A 24,251-nucleotide genomic window follows, 5' to 3' on the forward strand; every position below is an offset into this window, starting at 1 on the left:
GATTATCTGATCATTATCACATTGCTGTCCTGGGACCTTGCTGTGCCCAAAATTATCTGCCGCCTTTCCTACATTACAGCAGTGACTACACTTGAAAAGTACTTCATTGGCTATAAACGCTTTGGGACGCCCTGAGGTCGTGAAAGGTGCTATATAAATACAAGTCTTTCTTTCTTTCAAGCCACCAGGAGAACTCACCGCTCTTTGAATAGTCTCATGGAACGTTCAATATTCACAAGCATCACCAGAACAGGCGGACGGAGTTTCAATATCTTGTCTCTTTTGAAAAGTCCACCACTACAGCAGTCATTCAGTACTGCAAAGGAGTGTTTAACAGTAAGAATAACAGATGAATAGGAATTGCTGTGAACTCATGTTGATTTAATTTAAAGTTCCTTTTTCTAAATGTTTCCACTGGTTTTATTGACTTGGCTATGGACTATTGAAAACAACTGGCACCAGATGACTTCAAGTAAAATCAGTACTAAAACGATGGGGTTTTGTAAAGCAATGAAAACTCCAGATGAGCATTTCCAGGATAAGGCTACATCTCAAATATTTCTTATTCAAAATACATTTTATTTTTTGTAAATCCTCTTACCTATTTTTGACTTTTAAACTGCCAATGGGTCCCGGGCAATTCCGGAGTCGGCGATATTTTTAAAAAGGCCCAGAAGGGTTTCCTTCGCACTTCTGCCAAAGTTAGAGCGGCGGAGCGTGAACAGGTCCGAGGAAATTCACCCCCAAGGCTCGATTGACCTTAATATGATTTTTGTCTTTTTTAAAAATATCTATTTTTGTCACATTGTTTAAATTTTTTTTCTGAATTGAAGGAGGTATCTGCAACAAATAGGAGGTCACTTCAATATCTTCAGGCGTTTCCCTCCATGGACACTTGCCATTTTGGTTCCCCGCATGCCGCTGGAGCTGCTCCAAGGAGAAGATCAACAGGGAGCAGCCCAGATGCATTACAAATCTGCTCTACTTGTTCATATGGGGAGTTTGCAATTAGACTTACATTATATAAGCAGAGCTCTTACAGTTGAGGTCCTCCCCTCTGCACGGCACCGAGTTACATCGAAACTACAGCACAGAAACAGGCCATTCAGCCCAGCTGGTCTATGGTGGCATTTATGCTCCACACATGCCTCCTCCCTCCATACTTCATCCAACCCTATCATAGAATCATAGAATCATAGAAAGGTTACAGCACGGAAGGAGGCCATTCGGCCCATCTGGTCTGTAGTTCACTGGATTTGTTCTATCTCCCTTTTTAAATATAGGAATAACATTAGCTGTCCACCTGTCCTCTGGCATTATTCCCTTTTCGAGTGAATTTTTATATATATGTAATAGTGCCTCTGCTATCTCCTCCCTAACTTCTTTTAATATTTACGGATGCAATCATCCGGACCAGGGGTCTTATCCTTCCTAAGTTTTATTAGTTTATCAATTATCTCCCCCCCCCCGCCCCCAGTCTTAATTGAATCATAGAATGATTATAGCATGGAAGGAGGCCATTCGGCTCATTGAATCCGTGCTGGCTCTATGCAAGAGCAATCCAACTAGTCCCACTCCCCCACCCTATCCCTGTTGCCCTGCAACTTTCAAGAATTTAACCAGTTCCCTTTTGAAGGCCATGATTGAATCTGCCTCCACCACACCCTCTGGCAGTGCATTCCAGATCCTAACCACTCGCTGTGTAAAAAAGTTTTCCCTCATGTCACCTTTGCCAATCACCTTAAATCTATGTCCTCTGGTTCTTGACCCTTCCGCCTACGGGAACCGTTTGTCTCTATCTACACTGTCTAGACCCTTCATTATTTTGAATATTCCTTTCTCCCTCGTGCTTCTCTAGCTTCCCCTTAAATGCATCTATGTTATTTGCCTCAACCAATCCTTGTGGTAGCGCGTTCCACATTCTTACCACTCTTTGGGTAAAGAAGTTTGTCCTGAATTCCCTATTGGATTTATTAGTGACTATTTTATATTTCTGACCTTTAGTTTTAGATTCCCCCACAAGTGGAAACATTTTCTCTACGTCTACCCTATCATTATCTTAAAGACCTCTAGCAGGTCACTCCTCAGCCTTCTCTTTTCTAAAGAAAATAGTCCCAGCCTGTTCAGATTTTCCTGATAATTATATCCTCTCAGTTCTGGTATCATCCTTGTGAATCTTTTTTTCACCCTTTCCAATGCCTCTATATCCTTTTTGTAACTTGGAGACCAGAACTGTTCTATGCAAGTTTAACCTAAATTCTTTGCTTTTCAATTCTAACACTCTAAAAATGAACCCTACTGCTTGATTTGCCTTTTTTATGACCTTATTAACCTGCATCGCTACTTTTAGTGATTTGGTATCTGTACCCCTAGATCACTTTGCTCCTCTATCCTAATTAGACTCTTATTATCCAAGCAGTATGTAGCCCTCTTATTCTTCCTATCAAAATGCACCACCTCACACTTATCTGTATTGAAATTAATTTGCCAATTACACGCCCAATCTGCAAGTTTATTAATGTCATCTTGCATTCTTCCTTTGTATTAACTACACCCCCCAATATGGTGGTGTCCGCAAATTTTGAAATTGCACTTCTGATTTCTGAATCCAAAACGTTAATGTAAATTGTGAATAACAGTGGTCCCAGCACCGATCCCTGTGGAACACCACTTCCCACCTTTTGCCAGTCTGCGTAGCTCCCTTAACACCTACTCTCTGTTTTCTGTTTTATAGTCAACTTGCTATCCATTCTGCTACCTGTCCCCTGACTCCACATGCTCTGACCATAGCCATGAGTCTACAATGCGGTTCCTTATCAAAGGCCTTTTGAAAATCCAAATATATTACATCTACTACATTAACCTTGTCTACTCTTTCTGTACATCTTCAAAGAGATCAATAAGGTTGGTCCAGCATGACTTTCCCTTCTGAAATCCGTGCTGACTATTCTTTATTATATTTTCATCTCTAGTAGTCTTTCTATTACATCTTTGAGTAAAGATTCCATTACCTTTTCTACCACCGACGTTAAGCTAACTGGTCTATGGTTCCCTGGATTAGTTCTATCTCCCTTTTTAAATATGGGAATAACATTAGCTGTCCACCTGTCCTCTGGCACTATTCCCTCTTCGCGTGAATTTTTATATATATGTAATAGTGCCTCTGCTATCTCCTCCCTAACTTCTTTTAATATTCACAGATGCAATCATCCGGACCAAGGGTCTTATCCTTCCTAAGTTTGATTAGTTTATCAATTATCTCCCACCCCCCCCCCTTTTCTATCTTAAATGAATCATAGAATCATAGAAAGGTTACAGCATGAAAGGAGGCCATTCGGCCCATCAAGTCTGTGCCGAGCTAGCCAACAAGTTCCACTCCCCTGCCCTATCCCCATAGACCTGCAAATTTTTTCCCTTTCAAGAATTTATCCAGTTCTCTTTTGAAGGCCATGAATGAATCTGCCTCAATCACACCTTCTGGCATTGCATTCCAGATCCTAACCACTCGCTGTGTAAAAAAGTTTTTCCTCATGTCACCATAATACCATAAGAGATAGGAGCAGGAGTAGACCATTCGGCCCCTCGAGCCTGCTCCGCCATTTAGTGAGATCATGGCTGATCTGATTTTTACCTCAACTCCACTTTCCCGCCCTTTCCCCATATCCTTTAACTCCCTTGCCGATCAAAAATTTGTCTAACTCAGCCTTGAATGTTTGAATGTTGTCTAACTCAGCCTTGAACCTTTGGTTCTTTTGCCAATCATTTTAAATCTATGTCCTCTGGTTTTTGACCCTTCCGTCAAAGGGAACAATTTCTCCCTATCTACTCTGTCTAGACCCTTCATGATTTTGAATTCCTCTATCAAATCTCGTCTCAACCTTCTCCGTTCCAAGGAGAACAATGCCAGCTTCTCCATTCTATCCAAGTAACTAAAGTCCCTCATCCCTGGAATCATTCTAGTAAATCTCTCCTGCACCCTTTCTAAGGCCTTCACGTCCTTCCTATAGTGCGGTGCCCAGAACTGGACACAATACTGCAGGTGTGGCTGAACCACTGTTTTATAAAAGTTCATCATGACTTCCGTACTTTTGTACTCTATTTATAAAGCCCAGGATCCCGTATGCCTTTTCAACCGCTTTCTCAACCTGTCCTGCCACCTTCAATGAATTATGCACATATATCCCAGGTCTCTCTGTTCCTGTATGCCATTTTGAATTGTGCCCTTTATTTTATATTGCCTCTCCTCATTCTTCCTACCGAAATGTATCACTTCATATTTTTCTGTGTTTAATTTCATCTGCCACGTGTCCGCCCATGCCACCAGCCTGTCTATATCCTCTTGAAGTCTATCACTATCCTCCTCACTGTTCACTACACATCCAAGATTTGTGTCACCCGCAAATTTGAAAATTGTGCCCTGTACACCCAAGTCCAAAACATTAATATATATCAAGAAAAACAGCGGTGCCAGTACCGACCCCTGGGGAACACCACCGTATACCTCCCTCCAGTCCAAAAAACGACCTTTCACCACTACTTTCTGTTTCCTATTACTTAGCCAATTCTGTATCCATGCTGCTACTTTTTATTCCGTGGGCTTCAATCTTGATGACAAGCCTATTATGCGGCACTTTATCAAACATCTTTTGAAAGTCCATATACACCACATCAACTGCATTTCCCTCATCTACTCTCTCTGTTACCTCACCAAAAAACTCTTATCAAGTTGGTTAAACACGGTTTGCCTTTAACAAATCTGTGCTGGCTTTCCCTAATCAATCCAGACTTGTCCAAATGACTGCTAATTCTGTCCCGGATTATCATTTTTAAAAGTTTTCCCACTGCCAAGATTAAACTGACTGGCCTATAGTTGTTGGGTTTATCCTTACACCCTTTTTTGAACAAGGGTGTAACATTTGCAATTTTCCAGTCGTCTGGCACCACCCCCGTATCTAAGGATGTTTGGAAGATTATGGCCAGTACCTTCTCAATGTCTACCCTTACTTCCCTCAGCAATCTAGGATGCATCCCATCCGGACTGGGTGACTTATCTACTTTAAGTACTGCTAGCCTTTTTTCTTTATCTTAGCCCATCCAGTATCTCAACTATATCTTCCTTTACTGAGACTCTGGCAACATCTTCTTCCTTGGTAAAGGCAGATGCAAAGTACTCTTTTAGTACCTCGGCCATGCCCTCTGCTTCATGAGTAGATCTCCTTTTTGGTCCCTAATCGGCCCCACCCCTCCTCTTACTACCCCTTTACTATTTACATGCCTATAGAAGACTTTTGGATTCCCTTCTATGTTGGCCGCCAGTCTATTCTCATACTCTCTCCTTGCACCTCTTATTTCCTTTTTCATTTCCCCTCTGAATTTTCTATTTTCAGCCTGGTTCTCACTTATGTTATCAACCTGACATCTGTCATACATATCTTTCTCGATCTCTTCTTCTAATGTCATGCCCACCTTGTTAGTCTCCCTGGTAAATACGGAGGCAAAGTAGCTATTCAATATTTCTGCCATTTCGCTGCTGTTACCTGTGAGTTTATCTTGTGCATCCCTTAGTGGCCCTATTCCTATTCTGATTTTTCTTTTGTTATTTATGTGTCTGTAGAATACTTTATTACTTTCCTAATTGTTTTTCTGACTTCTTTCCTAACGTCTTCATATTCCCTTTTGTCATTTCTTCTTTATTGTCTATGTACTTAGGGTATGCCTTTTTCTTTAGTTTCAATTTCTTTATTCATCCATGGTTTTTCATTATTGATTAGTTTGTTCTTGCTTTTTAGAGGAATATATTTCTCCCGAACTCTATTGATCACTGTTTTAACTATTACTACTGCTGTTCTATTTTCTTGTCTGTCAATTTTTTTTTCTAGTTCAATTCTTATCCCCTCAAAATTAGCTTTTTTCCAATCTATTACTTTGGCCTTTGTCTTACTTATGTCTTTTTCAATCATTATTTTAAACCTTATTATGTTATGATCGCTATTGCCTAGATGTTACCCTACGCTTACACCTCTTATCTGTTCTGGTTCATTTCCCATTTCTAGATCCAGCAGTGATTCCTCTCTTGTTGGGCTTCTCACATACTGGGTAAGAAAGGAGTCATGTACACACTGTAAAATCTCCATTCCCTTTTCCCCTTTCCCTACCCCTTCTTGCCAGTTTATTTGGGGGTAATTGAAATCTCCCATAATTATTATTTGATTTTGTTTTACTCATTTCATAGACTTGCCTACACATTTCTTCCTCCACTTCTCCTCCACTCTTAATTGGTCTGTAGAATATACCGATTAAAATGATCGATCCCTTCTTATCATTTCTCTCAATCCAAATGGATTCTGTTTCTATCTTAATGTTACTTATGTCCCTGTTTTCTATTGCCATTATGGTGTCTTTGACTAGTACAGCTACCCCACCCCCACTTCTCCCTTCCCTACCCTTTCTAAATGCATTATATCCTGCAATATTTAACTGCTAGTCCTATTCCTTATGTAGCCATGTTTCGGTTATCCCTACCATATCTGGCTCCTCGCTATGAATTGCTGCCTCCAGTTCCCCAGTTTTGTTTTGGATGCTGTGCACATTGCTGTACAGACAATTTAATTTGTTTTTAGTAACATGGACCATGACAACTGGATCTTCCCCCTCCCATTCCAAGTTCCTCTCCAGCTGGTCCGAGATATCCTTTACCGTGGCACCAGATAGGCAACCACCCTCCTTGACTCTCGATCGTGACTGCAGTGGACGCTATCTATCCACTTAATTATCAAATCCCCTATGACTACAACCTTTCTATTCTGTCCCTCCCCGCCTTGGACTGCCTCCTGCTCCATGTTGCCATATTAGTATTCTGGCTGTCCTCCCCGCAGCCTACATCCTCATTCTCACAGGTAGAAAGCATTGTTGGATAAGACCAGTGGAGAAAAGGGACCTCCTTCTCTACGTCCCCTTGGTTCCCCTTACCCTGATAAGCTTTGTGTCGGATTGTCCCTAACTTGCATTCCAGCTGAAGGACTCTGAGCCGGAGAGTCTCAAGGCAGAAACATTTATTGCAGATGTGGCAATCCAGGATAGTCTCACTGTCCACAGACTCCCACATACCACAGTCCTGACACACAACCTGCATGGCCATTTCTAGTTTCTATTTATTTATTTTTTTATTGGTATTAATTTAATTCTATAACTAATGGACACACTTAAGGTCTAGATTAAATTTAGTGGACGGATTTTAGCTTGGTTTTAAATTAATTCGTAATTAATTATTCTGACTATGTATTTATTTAACTATTGATTTATAGTTTATAGTTAAAGATAAAGTGTGTATAGTAAATTAAAGACTTAGTTTATTTTCCTCGGGTTCCGCCGCTCCCCCCTATCTGCTGACTATCACGTCCCCTTTTAAGATTTTTCCCTGGGTTTGTTTAACTGCTCTGGTTTCCCACTCTTTTTAACTGTTTAGCTTTAAAGCTTTTTAACTAACACTAACAGACTAACCACTAAAAACACTACCAACAACTAACATTCATTGACTATGTTAAGAATGACTGAGAGCGGCAAAGATCACAACCAACATTTATTTTTAGTGTAATCGGCACTGAAGAATATTTTCAAGCCAGTTCCTTAATACAGCGTGTAACCTGAAACTATTTCAGACACAGTGATACAGATGAACAGTGATAATCTGGTAGTGAGTCACTGCATGGCTGACTGAAAACAAAGCATAATGGGTTGTCTTTCAGAGGAAAAATATGTTCGAGGTTCGTATTATAATTGTTTGGTAACAAGATTGTTGGTTATTGAGATCCAGGAGAAAAAAAAACAATTGTTGGAAATCTGAAATAAAACAGGAAAGGCTGAAATTTAGAGGAAGCTTTTTGATGCAAAGCTGTTGGAATGTGGAATCACTTGCTGATCAATGTTGAATCGCTTAAGAAATACAAAAAAGCAGTGGATAATTACTTGAAGTATATAGAAGGGGTATGAAGGAGGCAGGAGGGAAAAGGGACTGTGTAAAATCACTCCAAAGAGGGAGCTAAATTCTGCACAGGCAAGAAGTGGTGAATAGCCTCTTCTGTGTTTCTACATTGCCAGCGGGCCAGTCAGCATCAGAAAAAAGGTTGGTTAACTTTCCAGGTATAGAGTATTCATCGTTGGGTTTCTCCTAAATGTTACAGACCAAGGAAGGACTCAGGATCATAGTAGATAAATCATTAGAGTTCCACAAGCGGTGTAATTAGGCCATTGAAGAGGTAAATAGGTTGTATTGCTTAGACACTACATTATAAAACAATGGGGTAAAAATCGCTTGGAGCGGCAAATCAACATTCCTCGCCGCTGCATAGATTTATACCAACCCACAAACTTACCGCGGTCTTTCCTATGGCCACTTCCTCTAATAGGAAGCAGAGAAGAGCCCAGCCTCAGTTCAGGCAAAGCTAGGACCCTGGGAGAAGCGAGTGGAGCGATCTCTCCCCTTAACCAATCAGATCACAGCATTTTTGACCGCTGTGTTCACCGTCTCTGCAGGCATGCTGCATTAAACCAGGAAGTGAAAGGTACAACATTTTAAATCATATGTTAAAAACAGTTTTAGACAGCGAAAAAAAGAGATGTAATTCAATTAAATAAATAAAAGAGACAGAAGGGAAAAGTAAAAAAAAAATTTAAAAATGTTAATGACCAAAAACTATTAAAATAAGAAGTAATGAGACTCCACATTTTTAAAAGTTAATTTTTAGTTGTTTGGCGGTCATTAAGACTTACTGCACTGTTAAAACTTAGTTTAGACCTGTATTTTTAAGCGTACCTGTTTGGTGGTGTAATTAGTTACTTTCCAGCTGGGCAGATAAGCAAATTCACACTTTTTCAATGATTTCTCTGATTGCAGCGTGTGATATCCCTTTAATTTGAAGCTGTCATATCGCTGGCAAACCATTAGGAGCAAGTTGCAGATTTCCGCGTTTCACTGCGCACGTGCAAACGCCGGAACTTTCTCCTCCATTTCGCTGTTGAGCTCTCTATTATTTCGCGAGCGATTTCTGCCCCATAGAATACTACGCTTTGACTGTTGAAGGCCTTGATATGACTGCACTTTGAGTATTGTGTTCAATTGTGTTCTCCACACATGACAAAGATATCAGGGTCTTGGAGAAGGTACAAAGGAGGGAAACCAAAACTGGCACTTGGGGCTTAGTTATCAGAAGAGGCTCCAGGACTAGATGGCCCAATTTCATGAAAGAAACATTGGCTTAGAGAGGATATGTTTGAGGTTTATAAAATGATGAAGACATTAGATTCTGATAGATGGAAAGGGATGGTTGGAATAAGGAGCATGGATGTAAAATCCTTAGTGACTGAGTTAGTTTTAACTTCAGGAAGTACAGGACCTCTTTTCACAGAGTTTTGTCATCTCTGGATTACCGAAGCACGTAGTGAGTATAGATTCCCTGCAATCCTTCAAAAGGATGCTGAACAAGTTCCTCAGAGAGGAGGATATTTCCAGTCAAATAGGATAAATTGCAGGATTTAGAAAGATTTATGGGTTATGTCAGACTCCTGGAGATTTGTTTTATTGCTTTAGGGAATCAAAGGAACATTGCGGTGCTTTTCCCCAATTGGCTTCAGTTTCTATAATTTTCAATCTGCTTTCTTTATTCCATTAATCTCCTGAGAGACATTTCTGCCCTGCTCCCTTAAATACAGACTTGAAATCCCGTGGACTGGAATAATAATCCAGAGATTGTGAGTTTGAATCCCACCATAGCAGTTTAAGATTTTGACTTCAGTTTAAAACATAATCTCGAAATAAAAACTGGTATCAGTAAAAGTGACCATGAAGCTGTCAAATTGTTGTATTAAACCCAAATGGTTCACTAAAAGCCTTTAGGGAAGAAATCCCGCTGTCCTTACTTGGTCTGCCCTATATGTCTCCAGTCCCACACCAACTTGGTTGACTCTTAACTATCCTCTGAAGTAGCCTTGCAAGCCACTCGATTGTATCAAATTGCTATCAGTGGCCCACTGCCACCTTCTCAGGGCAATTAGCCAGTGACATCCAAAACCTGAAAATGAAAAATTAAAAATGATTTTCAAGCCTATTCACTAGGTAAAAATCTCAAAACATGACAGAGATTTCTTTTTGATTCAGACTTTCATATTGAAATAAAATTTGCATTTATATAACAACTCATCACCTTTCTTAGGCTATCCCAAAGTGCTTCATGTATAATTAATTACTTTGAAGTGACATCACTATGTGGGTGAATATGGCAGTCATTTAATACACATCAAGATCCCACAATCAACAATGAGATAAATGACCAGTTAATTTGTTTTATGATGGTATTAGTTGGGGGGAATGTTGGCCAGGACACTGGGAGAGCTCTTTGCACTTCTCTTTCGAAGCACAGAATGTTCAACTAAAAAGATTGACAGGGCTTCAGTTTATTGTCTTATCCAAAGGATGGCTCCTCCAACAATGCAGCTCTCCTTCAATACCGTGATGAAGTGTCAGCCTAGATCATGTGTTCAAGTCTCTGGAGTGAAACTTGAACCTACTCCAGGATGTGAGCACATGAACTAGGCTGCTGTTATGTTAAAGCAAATTGTGTCTTGGTCCTAATGAAAAAAGAGGTTGCGTTGAGGGCTGAGTACACAAGTTAATAAATAATCTCATTGTCTAGAAGTCTTCCTTTATGAGAAGTGAGTGACATATGAATTCATTAACACTGCCTGGGTTGTGTTTACTCTTTGGCACCAGATTTGAAGAGCAGCTCTTGGTTTAGTTCATGAAGATAATCTGAACATCAGTAAGGAGCATTTTGCCTATGGAATGCAATTTCCTGTTTTTCTGCAGATGGCTCCTTCATCAGTCAGAAAGTCAATGCCTTTTCCAGATGATCTGATGACATCTGGTTTCATGTTATCTGCTCAATTACAATACATCACATCAGTTCCACTAGGTTTACCAAATGTATGTGACTGACCTGTCCTCCTTACCATATAATGTGTTAAACATATACACAGACAATGGGATACAGGAGGCAGTAAATTCATTTCCATGAGTGAGCCAAGGGTAAATCCGCCATCCCAGTGCTTCCAGTGGGTGATTGTCCTTGAAAGAAGCATGGGTTGGAGACAGGGTACAACTCTGATGCACCAATTCTCCTCCCCTAGTTCCTCTGATGGGAGAATCAAGAATGAGGGCACCTAATCTTAAAATTAGAGCTAGGCCACTTAGGAGGAAAATCAGGAATCACTTTTTCACACTAGAAATCTGGAATTCTTTCCCCAAAAAGGCTGTGGCTGCTAGGTCAATTGGAACTTTCAAGACTGAGGGCAATAGCTTTTTGTTAGGTAAGGGTATCAAGGGATATGGAGCTAAGGCGGGTAAATTAAGTTGACGTATAGATCAGTCGTGATCTAATTGAATGTCAGAGCAGGCACAAGGGGCTGAATGGCCTACTCCTGTTCCTATGTTTCCGTGCTACCTCTTTGGGAGTGTGGAATCATTTAATTTATCCTTGTATCTTATGAGTTGGTTATTCTCAGCCACCAGGAAAGGAAATACATTTTAAATAATACTGGCTGCCTCAATATGTTCTATTTATAGCTCATGTTGTGTATCTTTGGCCATGTATTTTTTTAAGGAGATTTTTTTTCTCATGCTTTTTTTCCACCAAGTTTTTGATCACTAGCTCTCCCACTGCTGTTCAGCCTCTATTTTATCCTCTGAGAAGCTTCTTGAGACGTATTCCGCAGTCAAATACAAGTTGTATTTTTTTTTCTCAGAGGCTAGGTATTGATGGGTAGCTCAATGAAAGCAACTGCAGACCACAGCAGCGGACCTTGGGATCGAGGGATGAGCACAAATCTCAGAAGGTGATAATGAAGTTGCACACAGCCACATCTGGAGTTCTGTGTACAATTCTGGTCACTGTCCTACAGCAAGGAGATCCGGGGATGGGGTAAAATTAAACTGCGGCAGGGGCACAAAACAGGTGGTAGTAGATCGGCCGCCCATTATACACCTCGCCTCATTTTGCTTTCCATTGACTTCAATAGAAAAGAAAATTGGGCCAGCTGCATAACCGGCAGCTGATTCTCTTCTTCTGACGGTTCTCAATTTTATGGATGCCACGGCATTATTCCAAGAAGATCACAAAGCTCTTCCAGTGTCTTGACTAACAGTCCAACTTCAAACAACAACGTCAAAAAAAAACAAATTGAGTGGTCATTTATCTCATTGCTGTCTGTGGGACATTGCTAGCACAGAATGACTGCTGCTGCAGTCACTGCACTTCAAAAGTACTTGTGTGAAAGCACTATGAGATGTTTCAAGGTCATAATGCTCCATATAAATGCCAGCAACTTCACCCTACATTATGACATGGTTACACATAGCTCTGTGTGCTAGTCACAGTAGATATAATGAATATTAAAGAGGACAAACATTTAAGAATGGGCATACGTGGTCAGGTAGGGCAGGGGTGTCCAAGCTTTTGTTCTCATGGGCTGTGTAGGTGAAGACCATGGAGATTTGGAAGCCACATAAAAAGTTTAAATCGAAGCCTCCATTAATCTGTACATATCTCAAGTTTCTCATAGTAATAGGTCTTGGTGTCCCGATTTAGGATTTATTCACCAATGAGGCAACAACATTAAAACAAACCCTTTCCAAACCTCTAGGCCCACAAAATTCAGACAGGACAAATTAGTGAATCAGAAACATAAGGACAATAAGGACTGGGTTGTCTGGGTATTGAGGGCCAGATTGCCAGAGCTCAGGGAGCTCACGGGCTTCGAGCCGACACTTCTGGTGTAGGAGAACACGTTCAAAACACCTGTCCCGTTATTTCAGTATTTGAGAAGACCACCATAGTATCATAATATCACAGTAGGTACAGTGCAGGAGGAGGTCATATGGCCTATCGTGCCTGTGCCAGCTCTTTGAAAGAGCCATCAATTTGGCCCATTCTCCTGCTATTTCCCCATAACCCTGTAAATTTGTTCAAGTATTTATCCAATTCCCTTTAGAGAGTTACTGTTGAATCTGCTTCCATCACCCTTTCAGGCAGTGCATTCCAGATCATTACAACTTGCTGCGTAAAAAAAATAATTCCTCATATCGCCCCAAGCTCTTTGGCTGATCACCTTAAATCTGTGTCCTCTGGTTACCGACCCTTCTGCCACTGGAAAAAGTGTCTCCATATTTACTCTGTCAAAGTCGTTCATGATCTTGAACACCTCTATCAAATCTCCCCTTGACCTTTTCCGTTCTAAGGGGAACAACCCAGCTTCTCCAGTCTCTCCACGTAACTGAAGTTCCTCATCCCTGGTGCCATTCTAGTAAATCTCTTCTGCACCCTCTATAAGGCCTCGATATTCTTCCTAAAGTATGATGCCCAGAATTAAACACAATATTCTGGCTGGGGTCTAACCAGTGTTTTAGAAAGGTTTAGCAAAACTTCCTTGCTTTTGTACTCTTTGCCTCGATTAATAAAACCCATTTGCATTTTAATAACCTTCTCAACTTGTCCTGCCACCTTCAAAGATTTGTGTATGTGCACCCCCAGGTCTCTCTGTTCCTGTAACCCATTTAAAATTGTACCATTTAGTCTATATTGCCTCTCCTCATTCTTTCTACCAAAATGTATCACTTAACACTTCTCCGTGTTAAATTTCATCTGCCATGTGTTTGCCCATTTCACCAGTCTGTCTATGTCCTTCTGAAGTCTGTTACTATCATCCACATTGTTTACTCAATTTCCGAGTTTCATGTCATCTGCAAACTTTGAAATTATACCCTCTATGTCCAAGTCCAGGTCATTAATATATCAAAAAGAACAGTGGTCCTAATATTGACCCCTGGGGAATACCATTGTATACTTCCCTCCAGTCTAAAAAGCAACCGTTCACCACTACTCTCTGCCTTCTGTCTCCTAGCCAATTTTGTATCCACGCTGCCACTGTCCCTTTAATCCCATGGCGTTTAATTTTGCTAACAAGTCTATTATGTGGTACTTTATCAAATGCATTTTGAAAGTCCATATACAGAAAATCAACCACACTATCCTCATCAACCCTCTCCATTACTTCATCAAAGAACTCATGCAAGTTAATCAAACATGATTTTCCTTTAACAAATCCTTGCTGACTTTCATTTATTAGCCCATACTTTTCCAAATGCCAATTAATTTTGTCCTGGATTAATGCCTCTAAAGGTTCCCTCGACATTAGGCTGACTGGCCTGTAGTTACCTGGTTTATCCCTCTCCCCTTTTTTGAACAGGGGTGTAACATTTGCAATCCTCCGGCACCATTCCCATATCTAAGGACGATTGGAAAATTGTGGCCAGAGCCTCCGCAATTTCCACCCTTACTTCATTCAGTAACCTAGGATGCATCCCATCTGGACCGGGTGATGTTTCTACTTTGAGTACTGCCAATCTTTTAAGTACCTCCTCTTTATCTATTTTTATCCTCTCTAATATCGCTACTACCTCCTCCTTTACTGCTACAATGGCAGCATCCTCTTCTCTAGTGAAGACCGATGCGAAGTACTCATTTAGTACCTCAGCCATGCCCTCTGCCTCCACAAGAAACTTTCCTTTTTTGTCCCTAATCGGTCCCACCCTTCCTTTGAATACCCTTTTACTATTTATATGCTTATAAAAGACTTTTGGGTTCCCTTTTATGTTAGCCACTAATCTATTCTTATACTCTCTCTTTGGCCCTCTTATTCCCTTTTTTAGATCTCCTCTGTACTTTCTGTATTTAGCCTGGTTCTCTACTGTATTATGAACCTTACATTCGTCATAAGTCTCCTTTTTCTGTTTCATTTTAATCTCTATATCTTTTAGTCATCCAGGGAGCTCTAGCTTTGGATGCCCTTCCTTTCCCCCTCGTAGGGATGTGTTTACTCTGTACCTGAATCAACTCCTCCTTGAAGGCCTCCCATTGTTCAATAACTGTTTTGCCTACCAATTTTTGATTCCAATCCACCTGGGCAAGATCCCTTTTTAACTCACTGAAATTTGCCCTTCTCCAGTTAAGCATTTTCACATTTGATTGTTCCTTGTTCTTTTCCATAACTATTCTAACCCTAATGATATTATGATCACTGTTCACCAAATGCTCCCCCACTGAAACATACTCCACCTGCCCCACTTCATTCCCCAGAACTAGATCCAGCACTGTTTCCTTCTTGGTTGGGCTGGAAACACACTGTTCCAGAAAGTTCTCTTGAAGACATTTCAGGAATTCCTCCCCCTCTTTGCCCTTTACACTGTTACTGTCCCAGTCTATACTGGGATAATTGAAGTCCCCCATTATCTGAAACAATGGCCCCAATTTTAAAGGGGGGAGTGGGTATGCGAGCCCCGAAGTGGGTGATGAACCCGGGGAGTCGGAGGACATGGAGGCCCAGACGAATCTGGCCAAACCCACTACCTGGCCGATGGGCGGCGGTGACAATTCAGTGGCAGGAAGCTGCAGCCGGGGAACTGTGGGAGCACTCCTGCTCCTCCTGGCCCACAAGGAAACCTAAAATAAAGTTATAAAACTTACCTGCTGAGCCTCATCTGGCCCATGATTCACCTCTCGGCAGGTTTGGCCTAAGGGGGAAGTTGTCACTTCACACTGATCAGGCCTCTGACTAAAATTGCAGATCAGATCCCGATAACATTATTCGGTCCTGATCTGCATATTTAAAGAGAACCCCGTTGCCTACCTGCGGGTGCTCCACTCGCCTGCTCAGAAGAGCAGGTTAACATCGGGACACAGTGGGAGGGCAGTGGGATCATAGGAGGTAAGTGACTGGCCTCATTTTAAAATCAGATCTGATTGATCATGAATATCTAGTTGCAATTTGTATTTTTTTGATGAATCTTCATGTTCATCAAGTTGGGGAATGCATTAAAAAAAAATTAGAGTTGAAATGAAATTCTTGCATAGAGAAGTAAAATCTCTTCAGGGAGCCGATGCTAAAACGTTATATGTGGAACAGGAACGTTGACCTGTCATTGGCACAAAGGATGTCGGACCTCTCGGACCCAGAATTAAAAAGGGAAAGTTAAGCAGCCGCTTGAGAAATAAGACTCGTCACAAGTAAATGCCAAGCTCATTGATCAAATCCCTATTAATTAAATTGTTTAGTAGAGAGTGAAGAAAAACATTGGATTGCTACCGGTGCTCATAACTGTTTTAAAGGCCAACGAAATTTAGCCATAATTAGTACTTTTATTACCAGTGTTTTATTCTCACTGAAACGTTAAAGACTCTGAACTCAGAAATGGCATATCTAAAAACTTATGAGACTCAACTGCTGAATTTCAGAAAGTGATGGCGGCTCTGAATTATCAAGATTAGGTACTACAAGACCATTTTGGTGCAATTGAGGCCAGTTTCAGGGAGTGTGCCAGATGTGTTCTTTCAGTTAAAAGGCTTTAATAAGATGCTGAATATGTTTAACAAACATTTAGACATTCCCTAATGCTTCTATAAGTAACGTTTATTTTACTTTACTAATTCTCAGGACGTAGGCATCTCTGACAAGGTAGTATTTATTGCCCATCCCTAGATGTCCTGGAAAAGGTGGTGCTGGGCCTTCTTCTTGAACTGCTGCAGTCCATGTGGGTGAAGGTGTTCCCACAATGCTGTTAGATAAGGAGTTTCAGGATTTTGACCCAGGGATGATGAAGGAACGACGATATATGTCCAGGTCGGGATGGTGTGTGATTTGGAGGGGAACTTGGAGGTGGTGGTGTTCCCAGGCATATGCTGCCCTTATCCTTCTAGGTGGTGGAGGTCGTGGGTTTGGGAGGCACTGCCAAAGAAGCCTTGGCGAGTTGGTACGCCGGTGGTGTTATTTAGAGTGGTTCCCCTTAAATGCATTTATGATATTCGACTCAACCACTCCACGTGATAGCGAATTCCACATTCCACAATGTTCCAAAGGTCTTTGGAAGTAGCAATTGCGCCAAAGGACTGGAGAATGACAATGTTACACCCCTGTTCAAGAAGTAAGAAAGGGAGGAGGCAGGAAACTATTAGTCAGTTAATCCAGCCTCAGTGGTAGGTAAATTTTTAAGGTTACAATTTCTGAACCCTCAACCATGGCTGGTACCTTACCCACTGCCAACGTGTATCAGCAGGCAAGGACTCAGAATGCAGAGAGGCATGGGCTAACCGGGGATAGTGAGCATGGATTTGCAAAGGGCAGGTCATGACTGATTAATTTAACAACATTTTTTGAGGAAATCACAGAACGAATAGATAAAGAGAATGTGATGGATGTTGTATATATGGATTTTGAGAAGGTGCACTAAAGCACATATCTCCGGGTAGTGTAATGGTTATGTTACTGGAACTGGTAATCCAGAGAACATGTATTCAAATCCCACCATAACTGTTTGTGAATTAGAATTCAGTTTTAAAAAATCTGGTGTTAGTAAAAGTTACCAGAGGCATGATTTTATTGGTGCGGTGAGGGGGGGGGGGGGGTGGAATTCCTGACAAGAAACCCAGAAGTACAGGTTTCCCAGACATTCTTACGATTTTGACTTAAGAAATTTTGTTTTGTATGTTTCCCGCCCGGAGCAGCCAAGGAGAGGATGTGAACGGGTAAGTGTTAGATGGGGGGGTCATCGGGGGAAGGGGGGTCAAGAATAATTGGGGGGTGGGGCTAAGTCATAGGGGGTCATCGGGGAGGTTGGTGGTCACTGGGGGCTCAGTCATCGGGGGGGGGGGGCTGACAGTCATCGGGGGGGCGCTGTCAGTCATTGGGGGGGCTGTCAGTCATCGGGGGTCATCAGGGCAGGGGGCCAGTGATCAGGGTTCATTGGGGGGAGGGCTCTGTCATTGGTGGGGGGACTTGGTCATTCAGAGGGTCAGTCACCGCGGGGGAGGTCAGTCATCGTGGAGGGGGTCAGCCATCGGGGGTCATTGGAGTGGGGTCAGTCGTCGGAGGTCAGTCATTGGGGGAGTCAGTCATCGGGATGGGTCGGGGTCAGGGGTCATTGTGGGGGTTGAAGATCGTAGGGGGGGGGTCAGAGATGGTGGCGGGGGCAGGGTTGGAGATCGTGGGGTCCTCTGGGCCCACAAGCTGTGCTATAAAGGCACTTACCTGCGTGAAGTAGAAGGCCCGGGAATCCCGGCCCCCAGGGGTTAAAACCAAAAATTCTGTAAAAATGGAAGCTGGTAGCCTCCTTGAAAGCTTTTACTGACCGTTCCATCTCCTGAGAGCGGATTGGTTGCCCGCCCCTCGCCCCGCCTCTGTTTAAACCAGAAGTAGGCGGGTTGGGGACGGGTTTCAGATTTTAAACTTTTTTACTCCCCTCCCCCCCCCTCCAACTCACCCATTTTTTCCATTTAAAATCATGCCCCATGAAGCTGTCGGACCCAACTGGTTCACTAATGTCTTTTGAGGAAGGAAATCTGCTGTCCTTACCCAGTCTGGCCTATATGTGACTCCAGTCTCACAGCAACATGGTTGATTCTTAACAACTCTCTGAAGTGGTTGTATCAAAGTGCTACCAAAGGTTCAAGAAGGCCCACCACCACCACCTTCGCAGAGCAACTAGGGATTGGGCAATAAAAGCTGGTCTTGCCTGTGATGCCCACATACCGAGAATGAATTAATAATAATAAGCATAAGGATAGAGGTAACTTGAGAACAGAAAGCAAAGATTAGAAGTAAATCAATGCTTTTTGAATTGGTGCCTGTGAAACTGTGCTGGCTCATCATTTGTTTTCCATTTTTAAAAATGATTTTTAAAGAGGCACTAAAGGGATATTGACATTTACTGATAACGGGAATTGCAATCTGTGAGGAGGAATATGGAAATTGTTAGAAGGCAGGCAGAATGGGCAGATAAGGCATCAGATGCATTCAATACAGAGAAATAGAAGTAGTACACTTTGGGGTACAGAACAAAGAGAGGTTTTCAAAATAATGAATGGTTTTGAGGTGTTGGTGAATCAGTAACAGGTGGGTGGACGATTGCAACCAGGAGAATGAAGCTACAAGGAATGTTTTCACACAGAGGGTTATTAGAATATAGAACACTTTACCACAAGTGGCTATTGAGGCAGACATTATAACACCATTTAAAAGTTGAAGTATTTGAAAAGGAAGAAAGTGAAATGATGCAGGAAAAGGGCAGGGAGACTGGGTTAGAGTACACAGCTCCTGTTGAAACTCCCTACCTAACAGCATTGTGAGAGTCATCCCATTGGCTACAGTTGTTCAAGTAGAACCATCTTCTCAAGGGTAACTAGCAATTGGCAATAATTGCAGGCCTTGCCAGTGATGCCCATTTTCCAAAAATGGATTTTTAAAAAAAAATCATAGAATCATACAGCACAGAAGGAGGCCATTTGGCCGATCATGCTCTTTGAAAGACCTATCCAAGTGATCCCACTCCCCTGCTCTTTCCCCATAACTCTGCAATTAGTTTCCTTTCAAATATATATCCAATTTAATTTTGAAAGTTACTATTAAATCTGCATCCACCAGCCTTTCAGGCAATGCATTCCAGATCATAATAATTCACTGGATAAAAGAAAAATCTCCTCATCTCCCCTCTGGTTCTTTTGGCAATTCTCTTAAATCTGTGTCCTCTGGTTAGTTCCTGCCAGTGGAGGGTCAGTAACCAGATCAGGAATCTGACTCTTCCTAATATAATTGATGAATTGTAAACAATTTTACAACACCAAGTTATAGTCCAACGATTTTATTTTTAATCCCACAAGCTTTCGGGGGCTTTCCCCTTCCTCAGGCAGTTTTCCACACTGCCTGAGGAAGGGGAAAGCCCCCGAAAGCTTGTGGGATTAAAAATAAAATCATTGGACTATAACTTGGTGTTGTAAAATTGTTTACAATTGTTAACCCCAGTCCATCACCGGCATCTCCACATCATAATTGATGAAGGCCAATATAGGACCTGTGTTCACTGTGTTATATTGCACAGGTAGAAGATGAAACAGAGATGGGGGGTCACTATCTGTGAAAAGGGAATGTTCCTATGGGAAGGGAGAAGTGGAGTATGTTGATAAAAATGTTAGGATTAGTCTGTTGATTAACATCTCTCAGTCGAGCTGAAGCCTTAAGTGGAGGCATCCCCTACAACTACAAACATGCTGATAATTTGCAAGAGTGGAAAAGTTCAACAGGTATCTATCACGAATATCTTCAGCAGGCACATTCTCCGGCCCAGTGTAGATCAGCATGGTTTTAGTTCCTAAATTCCAGTCAAAAGCTGAGATTCCGGACTGGCGATAATTAATAATTCAAATCTTGATCTCACTCCAAGGCTCAAGCTCATAGCTAATCAACAACAAAACTCAGCTGGTGCTGCTTTAGAAAACTAACTACAGTTCATTATCAGCATCTCATTAAAAAATAATTACACCAGGCTGTTTTTTGTTTGAAATTGAGAAACCTCAGCCCCAGTGCAAGACACCATCAAGGTGGAAGTGAGTAAGCTAGAAGATAAATTAAAAGAAGAAGTAGTGATTATGGTGACACGAAAGCCCAATGTTTATCTAAGCTGCTTGGCAGAAATGGGGCAGGCTCGGGTCGGACGCTGTTTTGCATCTCATGGAGAGTAAAATGGGGCAGGGTGTAAAACGAGTACTTGACCTGAACCTGCCCCCTTCCCGTCTGGAGGGTTAGGTTAAAATTGGGGATGTAGCTTTGGTTTTAAAAGCCTTTATATTGTAAGAGGAAGTGAAGACTGAAGGGGTTAAGGAGTTCCTGGGAAACAACGAGTTACAAAGTATTACATAATATTTACAGCACAAAAACTGGCCGTTTGGCCCAACAGATCTATGCTGGTGTTTATGCTCCACACATGCCTCCTCCCACTCTACATCATCTAACCCTATCAACATATCCTTCTATTCCTTTCTACCCCCATGTAGTTATCTTGCTTTCCCTTAAATGCATCTATGCTATTCTCCTCAATTACTCCATGTAGTAGCGAGTTCCACATTCTAACCACTCCATGAGTAAAGAAGTTTCTTCTGAATTCCTTATTGGATTTATTAGTGACTGTCTTTCATTTATGACCCCTAGTTTTGGACTCCACCACAAATGGAAACCTCTTCTCTACATCTACCTTATCAAACCCCTTCATAATTTTATCAGGTCACCTCTCAGCCTTCTCTTTTCTAGAGAAAAAAGCCTCAGCCTGTTCAGTCTTTCCTGATAGTTATAACCCCTCAGTTCTGGTATCATCCTAGTAAATTTTCTTTGCAACTTCTACAGTGCCTCTATATCCTTTTTGTAATATGGCGACCAGAGCTGAGCACAGTACTCTAAGTGTGGTCTAGCCAAGGTTCTACATGTTTAACATAATTTCTCTGTTTTTAAATTCTATTTCTTTAGAAATGAACCCCAGTGCTTTGTTTGCATTTTTTATAATTGTGTTAACCTGCTTGCTACTTTTAATCATTTGTGAATCAGCACCCCTAGATCCCTTAGACACTTATTTTCCAAGGAGTAGGTGGCCTCCTTATTCTTCCTACCAAAATGCATCACCTCACACTTATCATAGAATAGAATCATAGAATGATACAGCGCAGAAGGAGGCCATTCGTGCCTGCACCAGCTCTTTGAAAGAGCTATCCAATTAGTCCCACTCCCCTGCTCTTTCCCCATAGCCCTACAAATTTTTTCCCCTTCATTTATCCAATTCTCTTTTGAAGGTTATTATTGAATCTGCTTCCACCACCTTCTCAGGCAGTGCATTCCAGATCATAACAACTCACTGCGTAAAAAAATGTTGCCTCTGGTTCTTTTGCCAGTTACTTTACATCTGTGTCCTCTGGTTGCCGACCCTTCTGCCAGTGGAAGCAGTTTTTCCTTATTTACTCTATCAAAATCGTTCATGATTTTGAAAACCTCTATCAAATCTCCCCTTAACCTTCTAAGGAGAACAACCGCAGCTTCTCCAGTCTCTCCACAAAACTGAAGTCCCTCTTCCTGGTACCATTCTAGTAAATCTCCTCTGCACCCTCTCTAAGGCCTTGACATCCTTCCTAAAGTGTGGTGCCCAGAATTGGACACAATACTCCAGCTGAGGCCTAACCAGTGTTTTATTAAGGTTTAGCATAACTTCTTTGCGTTTGTACTCTATGCCTCTATTTATAAAGACAAAGATCCCATATTCATTTTTAACAGCCTTCCCAACTTGTCCTGCCACCTTCAAAGATATGTGTATGTGCACCCCCAGGTCTCTTTGTTCCTGCACCCCCTTTAAAATTTTACCATTTAGTTTATATTGCCTCTCCTCATTCTTCTTACCAAAATCAATCTCTTCACACTTCTCTGTGTTAAATTTCATCTGCCATGGCTCTGCCCATTTCACCAGTCTGTCTATGCCCTCCTGAAGTCTGTTACCACCCTCCTCACTGTTTACTACATTTCCAAGTTTCGTGTCATCTGCAAACTTTGGAATAATGCCCCATATACTGTAGTCCAGGTCATTAATATATATCAAAAGGAGCAGTGGTCCTGGATTAATGTATCTGAAAGTTTCCCCACCACCAATGATAGGTTGACTGGCCTATAGTTACCTGGTTTATCCCTCTCCCCCTTTTTTGAACAGGGGTGTAACATTTGCAGCCCTCCAGTCCTCTGGTACCACTCCCATATCTAAGGAGGATTGGAAAATTGTGGCCAGGGCCTCAGCAATTTCCACCCTTACTTACCCAACCTAGGATGTATCCCATCTGGACTGGGTGACTTTTCTATTTTGAGCACTGCCAACCTTTTTATTATGTCCTTTTTATCTATTTTTATCATATTCAATTTCTCCACTACCTCCTTTATTGTGACATTGGCAGATTCATCTTCATCAGTGAAGACATATGCAAAGTATTGATTTAGTACCTCAGCCATGCCCTCTGCCTCCACAAGAAGATCTCTGTTTTGGTCCCTAATCGGCCCCAAACTTCCTTTGATTACCGTTTTACTATTTATATGTTTAGTTATATTGAAATGCGTTTGCCATTTACACGCCCATTCTGCAAGTTTGTTAACGTCTTCTTGTTAACTGTTGGGGGGATGAGAAGAATCTGACCCTTAATTTTTCCTTTCCCTAAACACCACTTCAAATTTCTCTGATGGCCCTCCCTAACTCGTTCTATAAGGTTGCACCTCTTGGAGGGGAGAATGTAGAAGATTCACACTAAGGTTCAGAGGCACACGATCGGGAGAAACCTGGCAGAAATTCAGCCCAATTATATTAAAAGAAACACAATGTGCTGCCATATCACAATTATTAAACCATTACATACTTCATTCTATCTGAATCAGAAAAACAATTTTATACTAACTGCCATGAGAAATAAACATTCTCTTTTGTGGGACAGAAATGATCAGGGCAGTCATTCACAAGTCAAATTACTTTCATAAGAGAAAAATATGAAGGAATGAATTAAAGAACAAATGCTTTTTATCTCATTAAATGGTAGAGCCTAGTGTTCAGATCAAGTAATCATTTAGTTTTAATGGTTAATGTGGTGACAGTACAGATTGTCCCAGTGCACATGCTTGCACCAAACTTTAAGGCAATGCATTCCAGATCATTACAACGTGCTGTGTAAAAAAATGTTTCCTCGTGTTGCCTCTGGCTCTTTTGCCGACCACCTCTGGTTAACTGACCCTTCTGCCACTGGAAACAACCCCAGCTTCTCTCGTCTCTCCACATAAATGAAGTCCCTCATCCCTTGTACCAATCTAGTAAATCGCTTCTGCACCCTCTCTAAGACCTTGACATCCTTCCTAAAGTGTGGTGCCCAGAAATGAATAGAAAACCCCAGTTGAGGCCTAACCAGTGTTTTATAAAGGTTTAGCATAACTTCCTTGCTTTTGTACTCTATGCCTCTATTAATAAAGCATCTTGCATGCTTTTTTAAATGCCTTCTCAACTTGTCCTGCCACCTTCAAAGATTTGTGTATGTGCACCCCCAGGTCTCTCTGTTCCTGCACCCCCTTTAAAATTGTACCATTTAGTTTATGTTGCCTCTCTTCATTCTTCCTATCAAAATGCATCATTTCACTTCTGTGTTAAATTTCATCTGCCATGTGTCTGCCCATTTCACTAGTCTGTCTATGTCCTCCTGAAGTCTGTTGCTATCCTCCACATTATTTACTACATTTCTGAGTTTCATGTCATCTGCAAACTTTGAAATTATACCCTCTATACCCAAGTCCAGATCAGTAATATATATCAAAAAGAG

Source organism: Heptranchias perlo, chromosome 3 (assembly GCF_035084215.1).
Source record: "Heptranchias perlo isolate sHepPer1 chromosome 3, sHepPer1.hap1, whole genome shotgun sequence".
In the NCBI taxonomy this organism is placed as follows: Eukaryota; Metazoa; Chordata; class Chondrichthyes; order Hexanchiformes; family Hexanchidae; genus Heptranchias; species Heptranchias perlo.